The sequence below is a fragment of the Colossoma macropomum genome, unplaced genomic scaffold (genome assembly GCF_904425465.1).
Source record: "Colossoma macropomum unplaced genomic scaffold, Colossoma_macropomum, whole genome shotgun sequence".
In the NCBI taxonomy this organism is placed as follows: Eukaryota; Metazoa; Chordata; class Actinopteri; order Characiformes; family Serrasalmidae; genus Colossoma; species Colossoma macropomum.
The window spans coordinates 2,163,848-2,189,563 of NW_023494796.1; the positions used below are offsets into that span (position 1 = coordinate 2,163,848).

At 40.4% G+C, this 25,716-nt stretch overlaps 1 pseudogene; it reads right to left on the minus strand.

Annotated features, from left to right (window-relative positions):
• Positions 1-8,872: 8,872 nt before the first annotated feature.
• LOC118816969 overlaps positions 8,873-25,716 on the minus strand; it is a 34,425-nt pseudogene continuing 17,581 nt past the window's right edge.

The following is a 25,716-nucleotide window of genomic DNA, read 5'->3' on the forward strand; positions in this document are numbered from 1 at the left end:
CACACCCCTGAATTTAAGAGCAGGACGTGAGACTTCGCTGCTGTCCCTCATGGCCACATGGTGAGAAGTTAGAGCCCATTGTTTTGAAGTGACTGTGTCCCAAAATTAACATAATTTCTGGAATTAAGTGAACTTAATACTATGATTTTCTGTGTCTACAGGTGTTCAAAGCTGGGTCTGCTGGTCATGTACTGGCTAGTGTTTTTGAGGTCTGCGGTCTAAAATTGTCGCTAGCAAAACACTAGCCCTGTCAACTCCATTACATTTTAGGGCATCATATGCTTTCAAAGGGAGGGGGGGAGGGGGGGGGGCAATTATTTATTATCACCCACCCCTAATTCTTCAGTGATACGAAGCTGAAGTCAGATATTCGCCAGCTTCTTGTTCGAATTTTCCGGTTCCACCTTAAATGGTGCAGCAGTTACATTCTGGCACTTCAGGCATCAGAACTGCTGGACTATTTAAGGTGGAACAGGAAAGTTAGCTAGCTAGCTACAGAGACATTAGCATGCTATTAGCGAATTTTTATGCTTGTTGTGAAGAAAACAACCAAAATACACTGAAACGATGTTAAACTAAGATAAAACAGTGATTATCGTAATTTTTAACAGAAAATTCTCACATTTGTGGGTTTCTTTGATCTCTTGTTCAGCCATCTCGCCGTTTTTTCTTTTTTTCTCATAACTCTCTGTTTGGAGTGTCTGAAAAACCTCAGTTTGGAGGGTCATGTAGCCTTAACACTTCGCCCTACCCCTCTATCTCAACCACAATTGGGACACCCTACCCCTGGACATGAACACGCAGAACAGAGGGCTGAGTGGTAGGGGTGAGGGGTGAAATGGACTGGGCCTTAAACTGTTCTTAACATCTTAACATTTTTTTGCCTCACAGGAAGTCAGCAATCAGGAGGTAGGTGGACACTGTCACTAGCAAAATCCCACCTAGAGGTGACAAGATCTTGTAGCTAAAAATTGTTTTTTTAGAAGTTACAGAGCAAAAAGCTCCAAAAAATACATAAACTTGTTTATAGTATGTACAGTCTTCAACCTTTAAACTTCTACATTGTGTAATAAACAACATTTAAATAAAATGTTTTTATCCTGGCTGCATTAAAGCACTTTGGCCAGCACAAAACTATAGGTGAGATTTTCAATCTATCATAGTTTACTTTCATACTTATTTAGTTAAATGACAAAATTACATTTTATGATAGTAAGATAAATCGTAGTCTGGTTGCAGTGAGTGTAGCCCTATATTTTGGCCACATTTTTGTGGCTTCCTATAGAAAAAGATTTCACCTTTTTATTCTGCCCAATTGAAACAGTCATTCAGAGTGGTTTGGTGTGAAACACTTTGTTCAAGAGAAACTTACCAAGTCAGAATTGTTCACAGTGGTGGTGATAGGAACCAGACGTCCACCTCTAAAAACTCCCTCACAGGAAGTTATTACATGAGTTAAAGTAGAGATACCCAAGGTAAAATATTACTCCAGTATAAGTGGAAGTTCCTCCCTTTAGACCTCCACTTGAGTAAAAGTACAAAAGTATTTACCTTCAAATGTACTTAAGTATCAAAAGTGAAAGTACTAAAAGATTAATTATGACTCCAATTAATTAACTCATTTTAGGTGAAAATACTCCAGTGTCTCTCTTGGTAAACCAGTCTTTTAATAGAATGTCATTAATTAGTGACGCTGATGTCTATTAAAATTATCATAAGCACAAAACACTGAAGGCAAACAGTTTCCATCAGGTAGAACTGAGTGGCTCTGAAATCACTTTTTACAAACAAGCAAAGTTTCAGTTTAAGATTTATTTGCAACTTAGTTACAAGTTTAAGTTTAATAAAAACTTTAAACTCAGATTCACAAATGAGTTTCCTTTACTAAACTGCATCTGTAGGTCTCTGTTCATAAACTAGCCTAAACTAATTTACTATAAAATGAAATGTGTTTGTATAAATTCAGAAAAAAGACACGTCAGTCACAACTGCATATGAGTACATATTTCTATATTGTGGTCTGTTTACACAAAGTTAGGTTAGTTCATCATTTATGTTGAATAGACTCTCCCAAAATTTTACACTGCTGCTCTGACGTTGAACCTTGTGCTGCACTGGGTCAGTATGACCAACAGGTCAAAACAAGCTCAAAACAAAGTGACCGCTGTGCCCTGATTGGTGTTTTTCCTTCACACTTCGTTCATTTTGATGTTGCATTTTTATACACACATAAACCAAAAGGAACGACAGATTTCTCATAATGTAGTGGAGTAAAAAGTGAGATATTTGACTTTGAAATGTAGTGGAGTGAAAGTAAAAAGTCACCCAAAATGGAAAAACTTCAGTAAAGTACAGATACACAAAAAACTACTTAAGTACAATAACGAATTACATTTACTTAGTTACTGTCCACCACTGATAAAATGGTAATGAATACACTGCCTGGTGTCTAAAATCGATGTTTTATGAAAGTTTTGATATAGACATTCTTTTAACGCAGATGCATTGCAGTGTGTTGTAAGGCAAAGGAGACTCCTTAGAAAACCTCTCAGTTATGGTTCATACTTAGTATTTTTTTTTTTTTTTGCAAAACATATTCCCCTATGTATTTTCTCTTGTCCTTCACATTTCGGACCACCAGTGGGCTTTTAGAGGTGGCTGTGGTTCCTGTCACCACCACTGTGAATAATTCTGACTCAGTAAGTTTCTCTAGAGCAGAGCATTTCACACCGAACCACTCTGAATGACTCTGAAGAAACATTTTTGTTGTTTTTCAGTTTTTGACTTGATTTGAAAATGCTTGTTGCTCTTTACATTGTGTGTAAATTTCATGATGAATGGACTAAAAGAAACGGCCCAAAATGACTTGGAAAAAAGTCTGGTTCCATTGACTTACATTAAAAGTAAAGTAGGTTTTTTCCTTCTCCTGTAAAAGGTTTTCTTCCGACAACAGCGATAAGGTAACTGTGCATAAATGTGCACAAAATATATATATATATATATATATATATATATATATATATAATTCACCTATTTCCCACTTACACCATAACACAACTTTGCAGTTCATCCCAGGTTAGGGTTTCCTGTGGCCTGGGATCGAGTGATGGGATTGTGATAATTACACACACAACCAAACAAGTGACAACTTTAATAATGGCTTATTTATTAATAACAAGGTGTACAGGCACTGAAGGCTAGATTAATGGTATGCAGAGAGAAACTGGACATTAGATTCACTGGGTGAAGATACTGTAGTTGGCTGAAACTCGGAAATAGTTATTTTATGGTGTTTGAGGAAAAAGGATTGGAAGGTAAATGCGAAACGACCGAACTAAGTTTAGATTAAAAGGGGGACAGAGTAACACAGCGCCGAGACTGAACCATATAGCTACAGAAGTGAGTGCGCCTTACAGCCCTGAAGCCTCGGAAGGAGAGCTGCAGGCCTGCACGCGTGGACTGGATGATCCCTGGTTAAGACTTGGGTTCACTACATGACTTTTAAAGTCCTAACAAATTATAAAAAGACTGGACGTCTCACACTTTTTTGGGTGACTGAAATATTGGGGATCACACACTATTCAAATTTTCAGCTGCTGCTGAACCGAACGGAGCTCACTGAACTCGCATTCTCTCATTACTAGGAGACGCAAGTAAACAAACATGGCGCAGCTCGCTGCTGTTTTCTCTGCCATTTGTGCCGACACAGTAAAGAAGCAGCAGGTAAACATTTAAGTGAAGCTCATGGATTTAAAAATGTGATCAGTTTTACATAGCCATAAACTCAACTGTGCTTGTTTCTTAAATACAGCTCATTTAAAAGCTTCACTCCACATGTGACTTTTCGCCATTTTTCTTTGTTTGCTTGCTGTATTTTCTTCTTTCTTGCTCTCAGTTTTCATTGGCTGTTGCAGGAGTCAGTTTAGATCGAGTCGTTGACCAATTAACACTCAGAGTCAGGTCGAAAGAATCAAACGTTTGATGAACTCAGACTGGTCTGAAACGCGATCGGGAGGCAAAAAAACTCAGCGCCCCTCACACACGACTCGACTCTTTCTCCAACTGTCGACGCCGACAGACCCAAAAATCTGCAGACCAGAGCCGACCAGCACAGACTTGGCCAGACTGAGAATTGGGGCTAAAATCGGGGTAAAAGTCGTGTAGTGTAACCCTGGCTTTAGGGGTTATGCAGTTGGAGAGGTGAACCGTGAGAGCGTCGCATCTAACCGGACCTGGATGGTCAAGGCAGGCTACTAGCTAGCTCGGTCAGCCTCTCGTGAGGATGCCAGACTCTGGAAGCAAACTTCTGTGATGGCTTGCAGTCAGCGCTGTTGACTTCTGTCCATAATTCTTAGACAATGTTAGCATATTTCATAATGACCTACCATCAGCCAATCAAAATGAATCGACGCAGCTCGGTTATTCAACATGCAGACACTGTGAGTCTAATAATTAACAACATCTTTGTCGGATTACTGTGTGAGGAAGGAAATAAAAAACAAACTGAACACAGATGCAACGACCTGAGACACTAAAATAAACAAAAATCAAAATCTGCAGATTTAAATTGCAATGGTATGTGGTTTCTCCTCTCAGTCTTCCTCCTCTGACTGTCCTGGTTATATGAACAGACCTCTTGTGGGCAGAGCAAAAGCAATTTCCTGAATGAATATGCAATCTCTGTCTAATTATGTGCACTAATTCATCATAAAACAACTTCATACATAGTACATAGATAGATTTCTGAGTGTTTGCACTGTGTTAAGTAAAAGAACATTATAAGTATAGGCATTAGTTCTGTTTTAAAGGTATATATTCACAGAGACTAATGAACATACAACCTATTATACAGGGAGATTCACACCAAAGAGGCCCCGAATATTCTGTAATAACTCTCTCTAGGACGAAGCAATCTGAACCAAACAACGCGCAATGAGCTCCTCAGTATATGGAGCTACGAATAAGCTGGGATGCCCCTGCGTCGGAGCGATGAGGTAGGCGCCGGACAGCCGTCGCAACGTTTAACCTCCATTTTCAACTTCCAGGTGCACACCCCCGTACCCCTTCATGTGTCTGGCAGAAAACGGAGATCATTTCCAGCATCACGTGTAATGCAGTCGATTACACATACGTCAAAGTATGAAGTGTATTTTTTGGGTTCCGATTGCTTCATCCTAACGGGAGTTACAACAGAATATTCGGGGCCTCTTTCGAGTGAATCTCCCTGTATTTGAAGTACTTTGGTTTCTCACAGTGGTTACATGAAGCTACTTGAAACCTCTAACAAACCTACTTCTAAAAGAAACATGATTACTAAGAAAAGGGAAAGGATTTTTCAGGAAAACTACATAATTCTGAAGTTACTCACACTATGCCATCTCTAAACAATGCTTAAATGAAAAAGAAGTCACACAGTATAGAGTAAAATAAGCAGTGAGTGTGTTTACATGCACTCAATAATAATCGGATTTCTGCAGTTATCTGATTACTCAAATGGTCATGTAAACAGATACCAAGTATGGTCTTGAAATCCAATAAAGAGAGCTGGATTTTAGCTCAGTAATCAGATTTCTCAGTGCATGTACTCTTACTCTGATTTCTTTCGGATTTCTCAGTCTGCGCATGCACGAAACAGCTGTACCAGAAATAAACAAGCAGCGTTGCAACGAGACGCAACAGAACACTTTTGGAGCGACACACATGCTTGACTAAACGAAGGATTTAAATGTTCTTCATCTTTTTGATGATTAATGTTCATATTTTCAGGTAAAGCGGCTCGATGTTTTAAAAAACAGAGCCACAATATGAAGTTTGAGTTCTCCATTATGTTTACATCACGTCTTCTTCTGTGAGTTTATTGCTAAGTTGCAAAGCAGTGAAGTGCATCTTAATGCACTAATCGGATTACTGACAAAATCTGATTCTCTGCAGTTACCGGATTATTAAATGCATGTAAACGCACTCACTGAGTACATGATCTAGTTAATAAAAATATTTCTTGTGGATATTTATGGCAGAACTTCTATTATGCTTTACACAACGGTTACACAAGCTACAATCTTTACTTACACAGTTGTACTGGGAGTAAGAGTGGAGTAGAGGGGTTCTCAAACAAGGGAATGCCCAAAAGTCATAAAACGTATCTGATGTCCAGCTTTTACTTTTGCTAAGCCAAAAGGTTTAACTTTGTTCAAAGAGTTCTGATCAGTTTATGAATAAAACAGCCAAAGTTTACTTGTTTTTCATTGTCTTCTGAGCAAGAACAGCAAATGTGTGTTTCTCAACGCTAACGTTTCTGTAACCAGCTTCATTAAGTAGCCCACTAATGCTACTAAGTCATTGACTGTTAATGGCTTAACATACACAGGACAGATAAAAACTCTAATACACAATAAAGAACTGTAGTATAGATATAGATCTATAAACAAAAAGAACAGCTAGAAAAATATACAAAAATCTAAAAAATGTGTAAAAATATATGTAAAAATATATATGCAAATTTGTGTAATTTTCCAGTTGCACAGAAACTGAGTTGCATGCAACCCAGCCTGACCCACATAAGGCCATATTATTTTCCAAATGTCATTTCTTTCCAAGCGGTCATCATGACGCCATCTTAAGAACAAGCAAAGACAAACAACCACACAAAACAGTTTCCCTAGTTTCAATACTTTGGGCAAAACAGTATCTGAATAATGTACTGGCCACAATGCAGCTTATTACTGTAGGCAATGTAGTCTGTTAACATTAGCAATGTTTCCCTTTAATTATCTAGACTATGGCGTCCCATCATAGTTTCATTTGTCCCGCCAGTTTCATAATGAACCAGAAATATCTTCACTAGGTACGCACCGATACGGATACTGGTATTGGGTATCAGCCTGATGCCGTGCTCATTTAATCATACCCCAAAAAATTCACCGATACCAACTTGCTGATACCCGCTGATTGCCATGCTAATGAACAAAGCCATCGGTCACTTTAAACATTCTGCCATGGCAAATTCCCACCAGGAATTCACTGTGCGATTTTAGCCCGAACACACAACCACTTCCCCAGTATGGGTGGAAACACGTAGGCTAACAAAGTCCCTACCAAAAACTTCCTACCAAAGTTGTCTGTGTCGACGTATAAACATTAAAAAAAGCCTTTTAAAAACTTTTTTTGCATAAATTAGGCTGTAAACAGACCGTATTGTCCTACTGTTTACACCACCGCCTGCTTTTAGCTTCCGTGCACAGAATTAGCAGCGCTGTGCAGTTTCTCAGTGAGTTTGTTGAGCACTTGGGGTGCAGCATTTTGAATGAAACAACTTTATTAATTAAACTGTTCATGGACAGAGCTGTGTGTAGAGGCTATGCAGCAGGTCAACTGGACCGAACGTTTTTGTACAGTTTGAGTGTACACCGATCAGGCATAACGTTATGACCACCTCCTGGTTTCTACGCTCCTTGTCCATTTTATCAGCTCCACTTACTATATAGGTGCACTTTGTAGTTCTACAGTTACAGACTGTAGTCCATCTGTTTCTCTGCATACTTTGTTAGCCCCCTTTTACCCTGTTCTTCAGTGGTCAGGACCCCCATTGACCCTCACAGAGCAGGTACTATTTGGGTGGTGGATCATTCTCAGCACTGCAGTAACACTGACGTGGTGGTGGTGGTGTGTTAGTGTGTGTTGTGCTGGTCTGAGTGGATCAGACACAGCAGTGCTGCTGGAGTTTTGAAACACCTCAGTGTCACTGCTGGACTGAGAATAGTCCACCAACCAAAAATATCCAGCCAACAGCGTCCTGTGGGCAGCGTCCTGTGACCACTGATGAAGGACTAGAGGACGACCAACACAAACTGTGCAGCAGCAGATGAGCTATCATCTCTGACTTTACATCTACAAGGTGGACTGACAAGGTAGGAGTGTCTAATAGAGTGGACAGTGAGTGGACACAGTGTTTAAAAACTCCAGCAGCACTGCTGTGTCTGATCCACTCGTACCAGCACAACACACACTAACACACCACCACCACGTCAGTGTTACTGCAGTGCTGAGAATGATCCACCACCCAAATAGTACCTGCTCTGTGAGGGTCCATGGGGGTCCTGACCACTGAAGAACAGGGTAAAAGGGGGCTAACAAAGTATCAGAGAAACAGATGGACTACAGTCTGTAACTGTAGAACTACAAAGTGCACCTATATAGTAAGTGGAGCTGATAAAATGGACAATGAGTGTAGAAACAAGGAGGTGGTCATAATGTTATGCCTGATCAGTGTATAAGCATACATTGTATATAGTGACTCACCAAAGAATGAGTTTTCTCTTTTTCTCTGACTGCAGGTAATAGAAACTGATGAGGAACATCAAAACATACTTCAGTTACAGCTGTACAGATGCGCTTTTCTTACGTAGAATAAAACCTGCTACTCGATCCAAGGTAACTAATGTAGCATAGCTAGCTAATGCACTTCATTTAAAATCAGCTAGATTTGAATGATTTACCAGTATTTGTTATGGTATCAGACTCGGTATCAGCAAGTACATTTACATTTATGGCATTTAGCAGACGCTCTTATACAGAGTGACTTACAGTTTGATCATTTTACACAGGTAGGTGAAGGTTGTGTTAGGAGTCTTGCTCAAGGACTCTTATTGGTATAGTGCAGGGTGCTGCCCAGGCAGGGCATTGAACCCCTGTCTACAGCGTAGGAGGCAGAGGTGTTACCCAATACAAGTACTAAAAACATGTTGCTCCATCTAAAAAAATTGTATCAATGCATCCCTCATTTTTACACTTCTCATAATAACATAAACGACCTCTTGTTATCCACTTCGACTTGATTTCTTTGGTTAAAATGTATGTTCTAATCATTTTTTTGTTTGTTTTCAGGTTTTGTGAACCACCATGCTTTGTGGGTGTGACCTTTTGCTGTGTAATCACCATTCATACTCAAACAACCAGTGTGTGTTTAAATTACTACAGCACAAATTTGTTTCGAGCGCAAAGTTCTTTCGTAGACCCAACCTCTTAAGTTTGCTTTCAAAGTGCTTCAGATTGATGCATTTAACTTTCAAAATATACAAACTTTTCTTCCGGGGAATCATGTCCTGGAACCCCCTAGAGGGTCCGAGTGAGGTCCACCCACCAAAGTCTGGCGAAATCCTGGGGGAAACACTGCAATAGGCTATGGTTGCCAAGCAATATGGTTCTTTGCCTACACAACGGGCCTTTGATGCATTAATACAACTTGCAGTTGATGTTTGTGGTAATATGTGCATATACTGCATATTTTATAGTGGCCTCTGTTTTAAAATCATGGTTTTACACTATGAGTGAAGGGTCAGTTGACTGGACGACGGCCGCTGCGTCTGCCTGTTGTATCTGCATCGTGGCCCAGACGACGGCCAGCTGTTCCTGGTTGTTGTTGCGGTTTTTGTGCTTCCTCAGCAGGATGAGTTGGGGGTTCCTCAGCAGAGTGTAGAGGAGAAGCCAGCGGGCGCGGACTCTGACCTCTAGTGGACTCCCTGAAGAAACACAACAGAGAAAGATGGATTTATCTACCAAAAACAGTTTTGTTATGACCATTTTCCAACCTCTCTTTATGCTTTAGAATTAAAAAGGCAAAATATTTGAAATCTATGATAAAATCTGACAAAAAGGGCAAAGCAGTTTGTAGCATTGGGCTCAATTAATACACAAAAAACCCCACAATTTCTCCGCCTTTTCTCCATAGGACTTTCTCTGTAAACAGATACCGTGTTAAGTGGTAGCTTTTTCAACCAGTGACCGGTCTCCTACTTTATAACCTCATCTGTTAAACTCAGCACATAAATATAAATTGTGCTTTAAAAATTAAATTAAAATTGAAATTAAAAATTAAATTAAAAGTAAAGCTTAAAATTAAATGTACTCTCTTTAGAAGACATGTTACCTTATTTTCACTTAGAAACCAAGGAATTTGACCAGGGACACCTAAACTCGTCAATACCACTGTATGTGAACCACCCTGTATTGCGCCTCATTCTACAAGCAGCCCAGGCTGAACTGTACTGAACCAACTCCTCTGGGCTGGGTTTCTGGGCATCCCGAAAGCATCTAAGCACAAAGATGACCCTTAAAAGATAGTGAGCATCGCACTGAGCACTCTCTCTACCACTTAAGATGCTTCTGGGAACCTGGACGCTTCTGGCTAAACGAGAGTTCAGCTTGCCCTTTATTAGCCTGAGATTTATTAATGTATCTATTTTTAAAAAATCCAAAATAATTTATTTTTTCAAATATTTCCATTATTTAAGCAATTTCAAATAACAAAAACACATTAAAACATTTTATCAAGCTAAAGTAATAATTCATAATTTCAGCAATAATTCTGCTCTTTGCATATGCGAAAGTGTACGTGTGCAGTTACCTGAAGAGCTGTTTAAGCGCGAGTAAGCACATCTGTCTCTCTGTACGTCTGTCTGTCTCTCCAGAGTGTGTTTGAGCAGCAGGTGGCAGAAACAGATCATAACCGGGTTGTTATGGTAATGATCCGTCATTATCATTCCTATCCATGTACGGTAGCCTGCAGGCACAGAATAAGTGAGTCAATAAATAATGTTTTCAGTGGGTGACAGATCTGGACTGCAGGCAGGCCAGTTTGGCAGTTTTTTAGTTTGTCTTGAAAAAGACGTCGTCTTGATGGCAGCATATGTTTACTCCAAAATCTGTATATATTGTTCAGCATTAATTTGCCGTTACAGATGTGCAAGTCGCCAATGCCATTTTCACTAATGCACCCCATACCATCACAGATACTGGCCTTGAACTGTGTGCTGATAACAAGCTGAGTGGTCCCTCTCCTTTTTTAGAGGATGCACCGTCCATGGTTTCCAAAAAGAATTTAAAATTTTGATTTGTCGGACCACAGGACACTTTTCCACTTCACCTCAGTCCATCTTACATGAGCTCAGGCCCAGAGAAGGCGGCGGTGTTTCTGGATCTTGTTTATATATGGTTTCTTCTTTGCATTTTACAGTTTTACCTTGCATTTGTGGATGCAGCAATGAGTTGCGCTCACAGACAATGGTTTTCAGAAGCGTTCCTGAGCCCATGCAGTGTTTCTCACTACAGAATCTTGTGTGACGTTAATGCAGCGATTTTAGTACCGTCTCAACCTTTCTGAAACGTGCTGTTGGCATCAAATTCAAAATTGGCAATTGACAATTTGACATATTTTCATGAAAAAAAATTATTGTGTTCATCTCAATTTGATCATTTCTCATGAAGCGATAAAATAGGCCAATATCTTAACAAATCACCATCAACACTTTAATTACTACCTAACACACACACACACACCGAGCATGTGCTGTCTACTAGAATTCAATACCTTTCAATGGGAAGCCGCTCTGTATTAGAGCAACTGTTTCCCTAAAATCCTCCTTTTCACATTTACCTTCAAACTTGCAGTTTATATTATAAGCAATAATTAAGGCCACATTCTCTTCTAAAATCCTCTATATGTCAGAAATTAATTAAGGTAACAGCCTACAATTTTGTACACTATCTATTGGGTGCGATGACATTTTAACTGAGAGTATTCAGCAAGTCTGAGGCAGTTTTTGGTAAATGTTAAGGTGAATTTTTCTAATATCAAATTTAAAAGGATAAATAAGGTTTAGGGGTGTCAAAGATTTCCATCAAGACATACTGTACCTATATCGAACAGCTCATAGCCCTTTGGCATGATGGTCCGGTTGATGCGCGACACCAACAACAAACTGACATAGGCGCTGGCCAGCAGCCGTAAGACGCAGCTTCCCCAGTCCCAAGATCACGTTGTAGAAGAAGAAGAAGTAATTAAAGTTGTGGAAGGCTTTCCTGGAGAGGAAATATTGATTAAAGCATTTAGTCAGATGATATTAATGTTACAGTGGATAATAAGTAGCATGATGACATCTTACCACTAAATTACCATATAATTACCATATAATTACCATATAATGCCAAATGTGGATTACTATGAACTGAAGTGAGCAGGTAAATAATGTATGTCAATAATGCACGAGAGCTAAGGCCTGTAAACAGTTAAGGGCAGGATACACACTCACTGGCCACTTTATTAGAAACACCTACCTTGTGCTTCCACTCACTGGCCACTTTATGAGAAACACCTACATTGTGCGTCCACTCACTGGCCACCTTATTAGAAACACCTACCTTGTGCTTCCACTCACTGGCCACTTTATTAGAAACACCAACCTAGTGCTTCCACTCACTGGCCACTTTATTAGAAACATCTACATTGTGCGTCCACTCACTGGCCACTTTATTAGAAACACCTACCTTGTGCTTCCACTCACTGGCCACTTTATTAGAAACACCTACCTTGTGCTTCCACTCACTGGCCACTTTATGAGAAACACCTACATTGTGCGTCCACTCACTGGCCACCTTATTAGAAACACCTACCTTGTGCTTCCACTCACTGGCCACTTTATTAGAAACACCTACCTAGTGCTTCCACTCACTGGCCACTTTATGAGAAACACCTACATTGTGCGTCCACTCACTGGCCACTTTATGAGAAACACCTACCTTGTGCTTCCACTCACTGGCCACTTTATTACAAACACCTATAGGTCCAGTATATCGATGTACAGTCAGAGAAAGTGGTCCACCACCCAAAGATATCCAGCCAAGGTCACCTCTGTGGTCACAAACTGACCACTAACAATGGGCCAGAGGATGACTAACACATACTACCGTAACAGTAACAGAGAACACATACTGTCTCTAACTGTAAAGTTGAGTCATAAGGGAGGGGATGTATCTATTTCTGAAGAAGACTGAAACCACAAAAAATATGATTGTCATATTCCTGTAACTGTTCTTCAATTCTGAAAGTGTCGTTGTTGGGTTTCTTACCTGTTGTTGAGTGCAAGGGGCTTCTGCAGGTCCTCAGGGGAGAGTTTGTCCTGCAGGAAGAAAATTCTCACCAGCAGAACCTGCACTCCAACCAACACCAACACTATGATGAAACTTGACCTGTTTTCAAGACACAAACAAAATTAGGATCCAAGTCAGATGCAGAGATTAATGCTTATTTGTGTACATTTTGGAGTAGTTCAATTACAACAGGCAATAACTACACACTGTATTAATGTAAGCATGAATGTGAAATCATAACTCATTGTGCTTCCATGCTGTGATGTATTTGTGAGTGAAACACATGCCAGATAATTTTTAAAAAGTGTTTTTTTTTTTACCAGCAGCATGTTCAAAAATCTCTGCCTCCACACAACAATGCAAAAACAACTCAAAAATGCCTGCATGAGCATGCCAGCCCAGTAGGGGGCGATAATACCTCAAAATACAGGCTGTGCCACAAAGCGAAAGCAAAGATTTATTTACTAAAGTGACAGCACCAGAGCCTGGCCTCTTCCCATTTCCCCCATTATATCAAAAACATGACTGCAAAACACCAGAGGGTGGCAAGCAAGTCCTCAATGAATGAGGGTGGATGGAGTAAAACAGCTAAAAATTTTAAAAAGTTAAAAAATTTAAAGTTAAAATGTTTTCTAATCTACGGAAGTCCAGAGAGGCTATGATGTAGTTATAATTTTCTGGCTCATGTCTTTAATAACTTGTGATCTCAAGATAAAAAAAGTTATTATCTTGAGATCATGACTTAATTATCTTACAATCTTAAAATAATAAAAGCATCCTGCTTCATCTCCTACTCTCCCAACGTTACAGAATGCCAAGCCTAACAAGGATGCATGAGTCTTATTCTCTTCCAAGAAGTTGAAATATCTTGAATTACTTTCCACTCTCCAGTCAGGGAAGTCTTTTCTCCTTCCTTCATTGACAGCTAACCCTCGTGAGTATGATGGAGAAAATGGCACTTGTGAAGGATTTATAATGCAGTGCAGACTTTACCTTGGATATTTACAATGTCCGACCCCACCAGACATTGTGAAAGTTCTGTTTTTAAGGACTTTTCTCGGAGACAAAGCTCTAGCTAGTCAAATACTGTACTTGAGAAAAGCCAGAGAAACAAGGACTGTGGTAGGATTTTTTAAAATTGCTGCAAGCACGGTTTCCTCAGGTATCATGCAGGACACTTCTTCTTGAGGCCTCCACGAAGCCGGTAGGCCCACCTGCCTCAGAGGATGTCGCAGCAGGCCCGCCTGCCTCCAAGGATGTCACTGCAGGCCCAACTGCGCCCAAGGACATTGCTGCAGGCCCAACTGCATCCGAGGACGTCAGTGCAGGTTTACCTGCACCTGAGGACCTCAGCGCAGCTCAGCCCGTGTCTGCTCTTGCCTCTGCATGTCCTGTCCTGCCAGCCTCTAAGTTCCCTGACCAACAGGCCTCCAAGTTCCCAGACCAGCCAGTCCACGAGTTCCCTGACCAGTTGGCCTCCAAGTTCCCTGCCATGCAAGAGACCTCCGAGTCTCCAGACCTGCCTGTGGCCTCTGTGTCTCCAGACCTGCCCGTGTCTCAGTGTTTTCTGACTCACTAGTCTCTGTGTTCCCAGCTACTGCTCCAAGTGCTGCCCCAGTTCCTGGTCCCAGGGCCTCAAAGTTCTTGCACCCCAGACGCTCCAGTCCTGGTTTCCTGTGCTACTCCAGCGCTGGCCTCTCAGTGTCCCACTCCAACACTGGCCTCTCAGCATCCCGCTCCAGCGCTGGCCTCTCAGCATCCCGCTCTAGCACCGGCCTTTCAGCATCCTGCTTCATTAATTGTTCCACGCCAAGTGCCATGTCCTTTTCCTGTGCTGGATGACCAACCTTTCAAGTTCCCTGCTCAGCCAGCCACCCAGCCTTTCCAGTTCTCTGCCCAGCTAGCTGCCCAAAACCTCCTGCTTCCTATCCAGAATGAAAGACTTAATTCTGTGTTTCCTCCTGTGTCTGCCCAGTCTATGATCCCGAGTTCTATTCTTGTCCTGGTCACTGTGTATGTGTCCATACCTGTCACCATTACTGTACCTGTTTCTGTTACTGATCTTTTTGTACCTGTTCCTGTCAAGGTCTCTGTCCCTGTCCCCTAATGCTAATGCTAATTCAGCCTTGTCGTTTGTTCAGTCTTCTCCAGTTTGGTTCTCCAGTTTCATCTCCTGTCCAGTCTCCAGCTCAACCTTCTGTCTTGTCTCCTGTTCCATCTGCTGCCCCATCTCAGGTCCAGTTTCCGGTCTTATCTGCAGTCCAGTCTCCTGTTCTGTCCCCTGTCCCATCTTGCATCCAGTCTGTTGTTCAGAATCCTATCTGTTCTTCAATGCACCCTGTCTGGTCTCATGTTGGTTCCCCAGTTCAGTCTCCTCTTGGTGTGTTTAATAGTGCTTAATCAGGTTGTCTGTCTTGTGTCCTTCCACCCCCTCTCTTTGCCAGTTCCCTGGGTGGGTTCAGTTCTGCGCCTCAGGAGCCTCATAGAGGTGGGTTACTGATTTCTGAGCTACTGAGCTGACGTTAAGTGTTCATATTGGCTGAACTGTAGTTAGTTGTTTGGTGATATGACTGGTGTGGAATTGTGCAGAATTGAGCTGTAACCACTGTCCCATAGATTGATGTTGGGGTAGGAGAGTCAGAGCACACTGTGTTGCAGTGCATGCTAGGGACTGTAGTGCAGTGCATTGTGAAACGAGCTAATATTAACAGAAAATGTATATATTTCTGCCTGATAGGACTGTGTCATGGGCCTGATCTGGCCCACAGGCCTTGTGTTTGACACATGGGGTTTATAGGATCAGGTTAAATCTGTTGTAACTTGATATTGGGTCACAAAGACATATGAGTCATACAGATCAACGACCAAGAAAATACGCAATTGATTATAATTATGCTTTGTTTGAGTTGTGTGTATAATGTAATGGCAGACTTACAGAAAGATCAGTGCAAGTCGCAGCCAGATGGTAAATCCACACGTCTTGATCGGATAAATAACCACATACACAAAGATGATCCCAAACACAAATAGGCCCATGTGCACGATCAGATAACCTGCAAAAACATATGTCTTACTATTAATGCTAATTTTAAAACATTTTTTTGTTCATCAAAGCAATATAACAACATCAAAATCATGTTTGAAAACTGCAACCATGCAAATGTTACAAAAAAGTGTAGAATAATAGTTGATAAGTGTTGATAACTTGAGAACTCAATAACTCACAGTACTTTGACTTTTGATAGCTTAAGTATATTTTAGGTATTTTGTACTTTTTGTGCCTCGTCCCTTACATACAGAGATTCCTCTAGATTCTCTGAATCTCTTAATGATATTATGTACCGTAAATGATTAAAGGCAAAAGTTCTTTGCTATTTTATGTTGAGAAACATTTTTCTTGAATTGTTGCACTATTTGATCGTGCAGTCTTTCACAGAGTTGTGAACTCCTCCTCACCTTTACTTCTGAAAGACTCAGCCTCTCTGAGATGCTCTTTTATACCCAATCATGTTACTGACCTGTTGCCAAACAACCAGGTGTTTTTTTAGTATTACACTACTTTACCAGCCTTTTGTTGCCCTCGTCCCAACTTTTTTGGAACCTGTTGCTGGTATGAAATTCAAAATGGGCAAATATTTTTCAAAAAACAATAACATTTCTCACTTTCAACATTTTATATGTTGGCTTTGAAGCATTTTCAATGAAATATAGGATTGAACTGATTTGCACATCATTGCATTTTCTTTTTATTTACATTTTGCACAACGTCCCAACTTTTTTCGGAAATGGGGTTGTACTTGAGAGACGGTTTATAAAGGTTATCTCCACCTTCACTTACACACAGGATTTGTGTACTAAGTTTGAATATTAATGATGCTTCTTAGTGCTGTACAATAGTGTTTGCTTTGCGAGTAGCATTGACTGAAGTCTAAATCCAGCAAAGATAAATAGTAATCAGTTACATTTGAAGAGGACAAGCATACTCACCCCACATTGTGTAGGCTATCTGGCAGCCAGGGTACCTCGCAAGGGCAGCCTGAGGGTGGATTATTGAATGTAATCCATTGTTATTAAATATTAGCATGTTAGCATACGAGCATGAAGATATCTTCAAAGCGAGGACATGATCAGTAATGCTCTCAAGCCCATAGATAAAACAACAAAATCAGCAGATCCAAAATGTGGTAGCATAATTATGCATGACTCACTGTGCTAAACAGCCAGTCTGCTTACTTTCAATGTAGTACTTAATTAAATTCAGGTGATTTCAAACGGCAACTGAGTTTTCATTGACAGGTCTAAATTAAACAGCACTTAATATAATTTGTATTGTGACTTCGAACGAGAAAGAGAAATAACTAGAAACTTGCTAATGTTTCATGTGTTCATTTAACCCACACTAGGGGCTGTTAGTCGATACTAAAAAGAACCGATTTCTTGATTCTAGGAATTCAGGAATCGAAAGTCGACTCCAACACATTGTCTGCACCCCCACGCATTTAGAGACAGATGTTAGACACAGCTGAAAAAACAAAGTAAAATGTAATATTTGTCAAGAAAAATTGGCTTAGAGTCAAACAACACCCTAGCAGCTATCCAGGAAGCCACAGCAACTGTGTAGACCCGTTTACGACCACCTGGGATACCGTAGGAACCACCTAGCAACACCCTAGCAGCCACCTGGAATACCACAGCACCCACCTTGCAGCACTCTAACAACTACTGGGAATGCTATAGGAACAACCTGGTACACCATGGCAACACCCTAGCAACACCCTAGCAGCCATCCAGGATGCCTCAGCAACTGTGTAGACCCCCTTACGACCACCTGGGATACCATAGCAATCACCTAGCAACACCCTAGCAGCCACCTGTATTACCACAGCACCCACCTGGCAGCACCCTACCAACTACTGGGAACACCATAGGAACAACCTGGTACACCATGGCAACACTCTAGCAGCCATCCAGGATGCCACAGCAACTGTGTAGACCCCCTTATGACCACCTGGGATACCATAGCAACCACCCGGAACACCACAGCAACAACCTGGCAGCACCCTAAAAACCACTGGGAATACTATAGGAACCACCTGGTATACTATGGCAACCACCTAGCAACACCCTATCAGCCATCCAGGATATCATAGCAACTGTATAGATCCCTTTATGACCACCTGGGAGACCATAGCAACCACCTAGCAACACCCTAACGGGCACCAAGAATACCACAGAATACCACAGCTGCCACCCGGAATACCACAGTGGCAGCACCCCAACAACCACTGGGAACACTATAGGGACCACCTGGCAACCACCTAACAATATAACAACACCATGGAATTAATTTAGCTGTGCAATCACTCTGTGTTTCTTCAAGAAACTGACGTTTCTAGTTAATATCACACTTTTTATTTTTGCTAAATGTCCTTTTATGTGTCTTCAATTTGTGTGGAATCGACTCTTGGAAATTGACACCATAAATTCCCATCAACTGGCATCAGAATTGGAGTCAAATTGGAGTTGAGCAGCCCCAACCCTCACAGTGTAGCTTCAGGTTTAACAATGGCTAATAAAATATTGGAATTGGCCAAAGAAATTCATGATCAGTGCATCCCTACTGTGGTCAATGCAGGCACATTCAAAGATTTGTGTGCTTACCACGCTAACAGAGGAGTTCAGCTTGTGGTACTTCTCTGGCACAAAGCTTTTGTTCCCCGCCCACAGTCTCTTCACGTGCTTCCTGTCAAATGACCAAATTAATTAACAAGTGGATCTCAAAATAAAGACACCTTGGTGTAAAATATGAAGTAGTGGACACATTCCATCTGTCCAGAACATCCAGACAGCCCTTTTAATCAGTGAATTTAACTATTTTAAGGTCGCTCATTGCTGACAAAGGTCTTGTATGGCTATGGAGATTATACAGTGCTGTGAAAAAGTATCTGCACCCTCCCCAATTTCTTCTATTTTTGCATATTTGTCACATTTAAATGTTTTAGATCATCAAACTGCTTTTAACATTAGACAGTGATACCCAGGTAAACACAAAATGCTGTTTTTAAATGATGATTTCATTTACTGAAGGAAAAATGCTGTTCAGTCTTACCTGGCCCTTTGTGAAAAAAGTAATTGCCCGCTTAGCTACTAAATCAACCAGTTAACCAAATTCAATTGATTGGTGGGTTTAATTTCACTAGACACACCCAGGCAGGCTAGAAGATCTCAAAAACAGCACATGATGACACAGTCACTGAAATCTACCAGTCTGGAAAAGGTTGCAAAGCCATTGGTAAGGCTCTGGGACTCCAGCAAACCACGGTAAGAGCCGTTATCCACAAATGGAGAAAACCTGGAACAGTGGTGAACCTTCCTAGGAGTGACCAGCCTACCAAAATTTCACCAAGAGTGCATTAACGTTTCATCCAGGAGGTCACAGAAGAACCCAGACGAACATCTAAAAATTCCAGGCCTCACTTGGCTCAGTTAAGGTCAATAAAAATGATTTCACAATAACAAGTCACTGGACATAAATGGCATCCATGGGAGAGTTGCAAGGTGCAAACAACTGCTGACCAAAGAAAACACAAAGGCTCGTCTCACATTTGCCAAAAAAACATCTAGATGACCCCCGAGACTTTCGGGATAATATTCTGTGGACTGATGAGTCAAAAATGGAACTTTTTGGAAGACATGGTTCCCGTTACATCTGGCTTGAAGCTAACATTGCATTCCACCATAACAGCATCATACCAACAGTGAAACATGGTGGTGGTAGTGTGAGTCTGGGACTGCTGTGCTTCTGCAGGACCTGGACAGCTTGTCATAATCGATGAACCCATGAATTCTGCTCTGCTCTCAGACAATCCTGAAGCAGAATGTCCACCTATCAGTTCGTGACCTAAAGCTGAAGCCCAGTTGGGTTATGCAGCAGGACAATGATCCAAAGCACACAAACACATCCACCTCTGAATGGCTGAAAAGAAAGAAAATGAAGGTTTTGAAGTGGCCCAGTTAAAGTCCTGACTTGAATCCCATTGAGATGCTGTGGCAAGACCCTAAATGAGCATTTCATGCTCAGAAACCCTAGAAATTCTGCAAAACAGAGTTGGGCAAAACTCCTCACAGCGATGTAAAAGACTCAGCGCAAGTTCTTGCCAACATTTTATTGCAGTTGTTACTGCCAAGGGTAGCACAACCAGTTATTAAGTTTAAGGGGGCAGTTTCTTTTTCACATGGGTGTTATAGATTTTAAATAAATCTTTGTCTTCAATAAATGAAACAGTCACTGCATTTTGTGTTTACCCATGTTGTCTTTATCTTGTAGTAAAATTAGATGATCTGAAACATTTAAATGTGACACATTAGCACAAATAGAAGAAATTGGGGCAGATACTTTTTCACAGCTCTGTATAATCTCCATAACCGAACAGAATGGGACGCTCTGGAGCAGACTAAGTTCACCATACCCCATGCCAAGCGTGGGCTAGAGGGGTATAAAGCCTCCCAGCACTGGGCTGTGGAGCAGTGGAATTGTGTTCTCTGGAGTGATGGAGCTCCATCTACTTTTATAATAAAATCATGTGGGTTTTTTTTGGTGAGATTTGTTCTCCACATTTTATTCTTCTGAATGAGTACCACCCCACGGTACGTTCACACATACTTGTAACATTTCAGCACGTGGCCGATGTGCACCACAGACGACAGCGCAGCTAAGGCTGTCGTGACATACCAGGTAGCTAGAAAACAAAGCAAAAATAGGATTATTAAAGCACTCATTTAATTGAGAAAAAATATTTCAATTTTATAAAATAAAAGTGTTTGATGTACAAACCTAATTCCAAAAAAGTCGGGCAGTACGTGCAATGCGGATGAAAAAAATAACAGTAATTTGTTAACAGTAACCTGTATGTAAATGAAAACGTGCTCATTCTGAAATTGATGCCTGCAGCACGTTTCAAAAAAGTTGGGACAGGAGCAACTTACAACTAGGAACATGTAAAATAATGCTCCAAAAAACATCTTAAACAAGTGATGCAACCATGCTGGGTATAAAAGGAGCATCCAGGAAAGGCTGAGTCTTTTACAAGCTAGAATGGGACAAGGCTCGCCACTTTGCCAAAAATGCATCAGCAAAAAATCTGAAAAATCAAAGTCAGACTTTATTTATGTCTCGCTTTTTACAACAGGTGTTGTCACGGAGCAGCTTTACAGAAAAATCTGGGTCCAAGCCCCCAATGACGACAGTGGGAAAAAAAACTCCCAAAGAGCAAGAAGAAGAAACCTTGAGAGGAACCAATACTCAAAAGGGGAACCCATCCTCCTCTGGTTGACACCTGATAGCAAACAGCATTAACAGCGAGCGACTGCAAGGCTTTTAGGTATTTCACCTTCTACAGATGCATAATATCATCAGAAGATATAGTGAATCTCTATGCGTACAGGACAAAAATCACATGACCACATGAAAAATGCCTGTGACCTTTGAGCCCTCAGGCAGTGCATTAACAAACTGGGATGCTTCTGTGATGGATATCCACACATGGGCTCCGGAACAACCTGACAAACCGTTATCAATAAACACCATCTGTCGCTGCATCAGCAAATGCAAGTTTAGACTGTATCAAGCACAGCAGAAGTCGTATGTCCACAAGTCCAGAAACACCGCCAACTTCTCTGGGCTCAAGCTCATCTGAAATGGACTGAAATGGAAATACTGGACATTGTGTTCTCTGAACTGGACTCTCCAGATTGTTACCAGCATAAAGTTCAAAATCCTACGTCTGTCATGGTATGGGAAGGTATGACTGAGTGACCTGCACACCGTTAATGCAAACACCTTTCGGAGCAACATATGCTGCCTTTTACACACCATCTTTTTCAGGATGTTCATGCTTATTTCAACATGACAACATCAAGAAACATTCTGCGCATGTTACAACAACATGACTGCGTAATCAGAGAGTGTAGGTACTAGACTGGCCTGCCTGTCTCCCACTGAAAACGTGGTGCAGTTCTTTCCAAACTGGCTCAGTCTGTGTCTTCAGTCCCCTAACATTTATTAAGTGTTAATAAAAGGAAAGGTGATATAACATGGTGGTAAACATGCTCCTGTTTCAACCTTTTTGGAACGAGTTGCAGGCATCAAATGAGCGTATATTTAAAAAAAAATCTAAAGTAAAACACCAAATATTGCGTTTATATACAGTTTTCAATTTAATAAAAGGTCAAACATAATTTAGGTATCATGCTTTCTGTTTTTATCAGCATTTCACATTCTGCTTCCAAACGTTTTTGAAACTGGGTGTGTAGTATGTAAACACTGTTAAAGGTCCAAAACGTGCCATTTATTCTCCAGATGAATCCATGTAAGACTATATGAAATGAAAAAAATGATCTCACTTGCAAAATAATCAGTGTGTAGTCCATTTGATCTATTGTAGCTCTCCTCAATGAGCAGTGAAGTAAAAACCTGCTCATATGAAATGAACTACGAGAAGAAAACAATACAAAACTAGTTACACAGTATAAAACAAGCATGACTTCAGATATTCAGTAGGACACTGGCTGTAAACACAAGTGAAGAAATGATAAAGGGGTCAAGAATGATGAATTGAGCTGAGGGCTGCTCTAAAATGACAGAGAATTACTTTACAATACAATAAATATCCAGAAACATTACAAACTTATTTCCAAAAAAAGTTGGGATGCTGTGCAAAATGTAAATGAAATCAAAAGGCAATGATGTGCAAATCATTTAAACCCTATATTTACTTGAAAATAGTACAAAGACAACATATCAAATGCTAAAATTGAGAAATTTTGTTGTTTTTTGATATATGAATATATGAATTTAATGGCAGCAACATGTTCCAAAAAAGTTGGGACACGGTCATGTTTACCACTGTGTTTCATCACCTCTTCTTTTAACAACACTCTGTAAGCATTTGGGAACTGAGGAGATCAAGTGCTGTAGTGTTGAGAAGGAAATGTTTTCCCATTCTTATTTGATACAGGATTTCAGCTGCTCAACAGTTCAGGTCTCATTTGATGTATTTCTTGCTGCATGAAGTGCCATATGTTTTCAGTGGGTGACAGATCTGGACTGCAGACAGGTCAGTTTAGCACCCTTTTTTTACTATAGAGCTATGCTGTTGTAACGTGTGCAGAATGTGGTTTGACCACAGGTCACTTTTCCACTTTGCCTCAGTCTATTTCAAATGAACTTGGGCCCAGAGAAGGCGGCAGCATTTCTGGATCCTGTTTATATATGGTTTCTTCTTTGTGTTTTAGAGTTTTAACTTGCATTTGTGGATGCAGCGACAAACTGTGTTCACAGACAGTGGTTTTCAGAAGTGTTTCTGAGCCCATGCAGTGATTTCCTCTACAGAATCATGTCTGTTTTTAATGCAGTGACGCCTGAGGCCCCAAAGATCTTGTTACTTGCATACAGAGATTTCTCCAGATTCTCTGAATGTTTTAATGTTATTACGTATCGTAGATGATGAAAAGCGAAAGTTCTTTGCTATTTTATGTTAAGAAACGTTAATCTTGAATTGTTGCACTATTTGCCTGCACAGTCTTTCACAGAGAGGTGAACTCCTCCCCATCTTTACTTCTAAAAGGCTCTCTGAGTTGTTCTTTTATACCCAATCATGTTACTGACCTGTTGCCAATGAACTACCAGGTGTTTTTTAAGCATTACACAACTTTGCCTTTTTTTGCCCCCGTCCCAACTTTTTTTGGAACGTGTTGCTGACATCAAATTTAAAATGGGCAAATATTTTTCAAAAAACAACATTTCAACATCTGATATATTGTCTTTGTACTATGTTCAATGAAATATAGGGTTTAAATGATTTGCACATCATTGCATTTTGTTTTCATTTACAGTTTTGCACAGCGTCCCAACGCTGGGATTGGGATTGCACATTTCAAAAGTGGAGATAAAGGCAAACATGTTATTAGATAATTACGGAATATTTTTTATCATTTAATAACTTTTAATCAAAGAATTCTGTAAAAAAATACCTTGTATCAAAGTTTGTAATATTTTCATCCACACTGCAGAAGTTATTGCAAAAGTTTGGGCACCCTGGTCACATGTTAAGACAGTGGTTCCCCACCCTTTTCCTTGAGAACCTTCTGCCCTGCACATTTCCGTGTTTTTTTTGCTACACCCACTTCAACTCAGGAAGGGCTTGTAAATTAGTGGATTCATTCCAGGAACCACTGCGTTAACACATCCTCTACAGAGAACACACTTCCGCACATTTCAATGCAGAATTACTGTTCATTTGCTGAATTTAACATCCTGGGGGATAAAATAAAACATAAATGTTCTCTGTGCAAACATTAAGGCACCTTCTTATATTTTATGTTTTTCCAACATGTTAAATTCAGCACATAAATAATAATTGTATATTAAAATATGCAGAAGTGTGTTCTAAATACAGGATGTGTTAACTTATTTTCACAAAAATTACAAAACATATAATTTGTAGACGGGGTGCTCATACTTTATATAAAATGGCAAAATATATTTATATGTTAAGTGATTTCAAACTTTTGAAGGGTAATGTACATACATTACTTGATCTCGCAGTAACACGGCCTATAGCAGAAAGAGAATAAAGCGTCTGCCTGCGCTCACGTACCACGTAGAGTCCGATGACGGACATGACAGTTGTGGCGATCATTCTGTTGGGGAATTTAAAATAGGGATCCCAGTCGTAAACCTTCCTCCTGAACCAGCTCTTCTCCAACGACCTGCAACAAGTCAATCAGTGTATGAATGTTTTTTTCGTACACCAAACCCGGAGTATGAATCCTGGGTGTGTTCTTAAACTGAGCTCTGTTTTAAATTTATAAAGTAGCTTTTATCATTAAAATATGACCCCAATTCCAAAAAAGATGGGATGTTGTGTAAAATGTAAATAAATGTAAATAAAAACAGAATGCAATGATTTGCAGATCTCATAGACACATATATTATCCACAATAGAACATAGAACACATATCAGATGTAGAAAGTGAGACATTTTACCATTTCATGAAAAACATTAACTCACTTAAAACTTGATGACAGCAACGCATCTCAAAAAGGTTGGGACAAGGAAACAAAAGCATGGAAAAATAAGTGGTACTAATAAAAAAAAACAGCTGGATCAATTTGAAACTAACTCACATGACTGGGTATAAAAAGAGCATTTTAGAGAGGCAGAGTCTCTCAGAAGCAAAGATGGGCAGAGGTTCACCAATCTGCTGAAATCTGTGTCAAAAAATTGTGAAACAATTCAGAAAAATGTTCCACAATGTAAAATTATGTATACTTTGAATATCCCACCATCTACAGTACATAATATCATCAACAGATTCAGAGAATCTGGAGAAAGTCCCTGTACACAAGAGACCAGGCTAACAGTCAATACTGGATGCCTGTGATCTTCGGGCCCTCAGGCGGCACTGCATTAAAAACAGGTATGATTCTGTACTGGAAATCACTGCATGGGCTCAGGAACACTTCCAGAAATCACTGTCTGTGAACACAGTTTGCCAGGCAATCCACAAATGCAAGTTAAAGCTGTATCATGCAAAGAAGAAGCCAAATGTCAACACGATCCAGAAACGCTGCCGTCTTCTCTGGGCCACAGCTCATTTAAAAAGGAATGAGGCAAAATAGAAAACTGTTCTGTGGTCAGATGAATCAAAATTTGAAATTCCTTTTGGAAACCATGGACGCCGTGTACTGCAGACTCAAAAGGAAAAGGACCATTCAGCTTGTTATCAGCG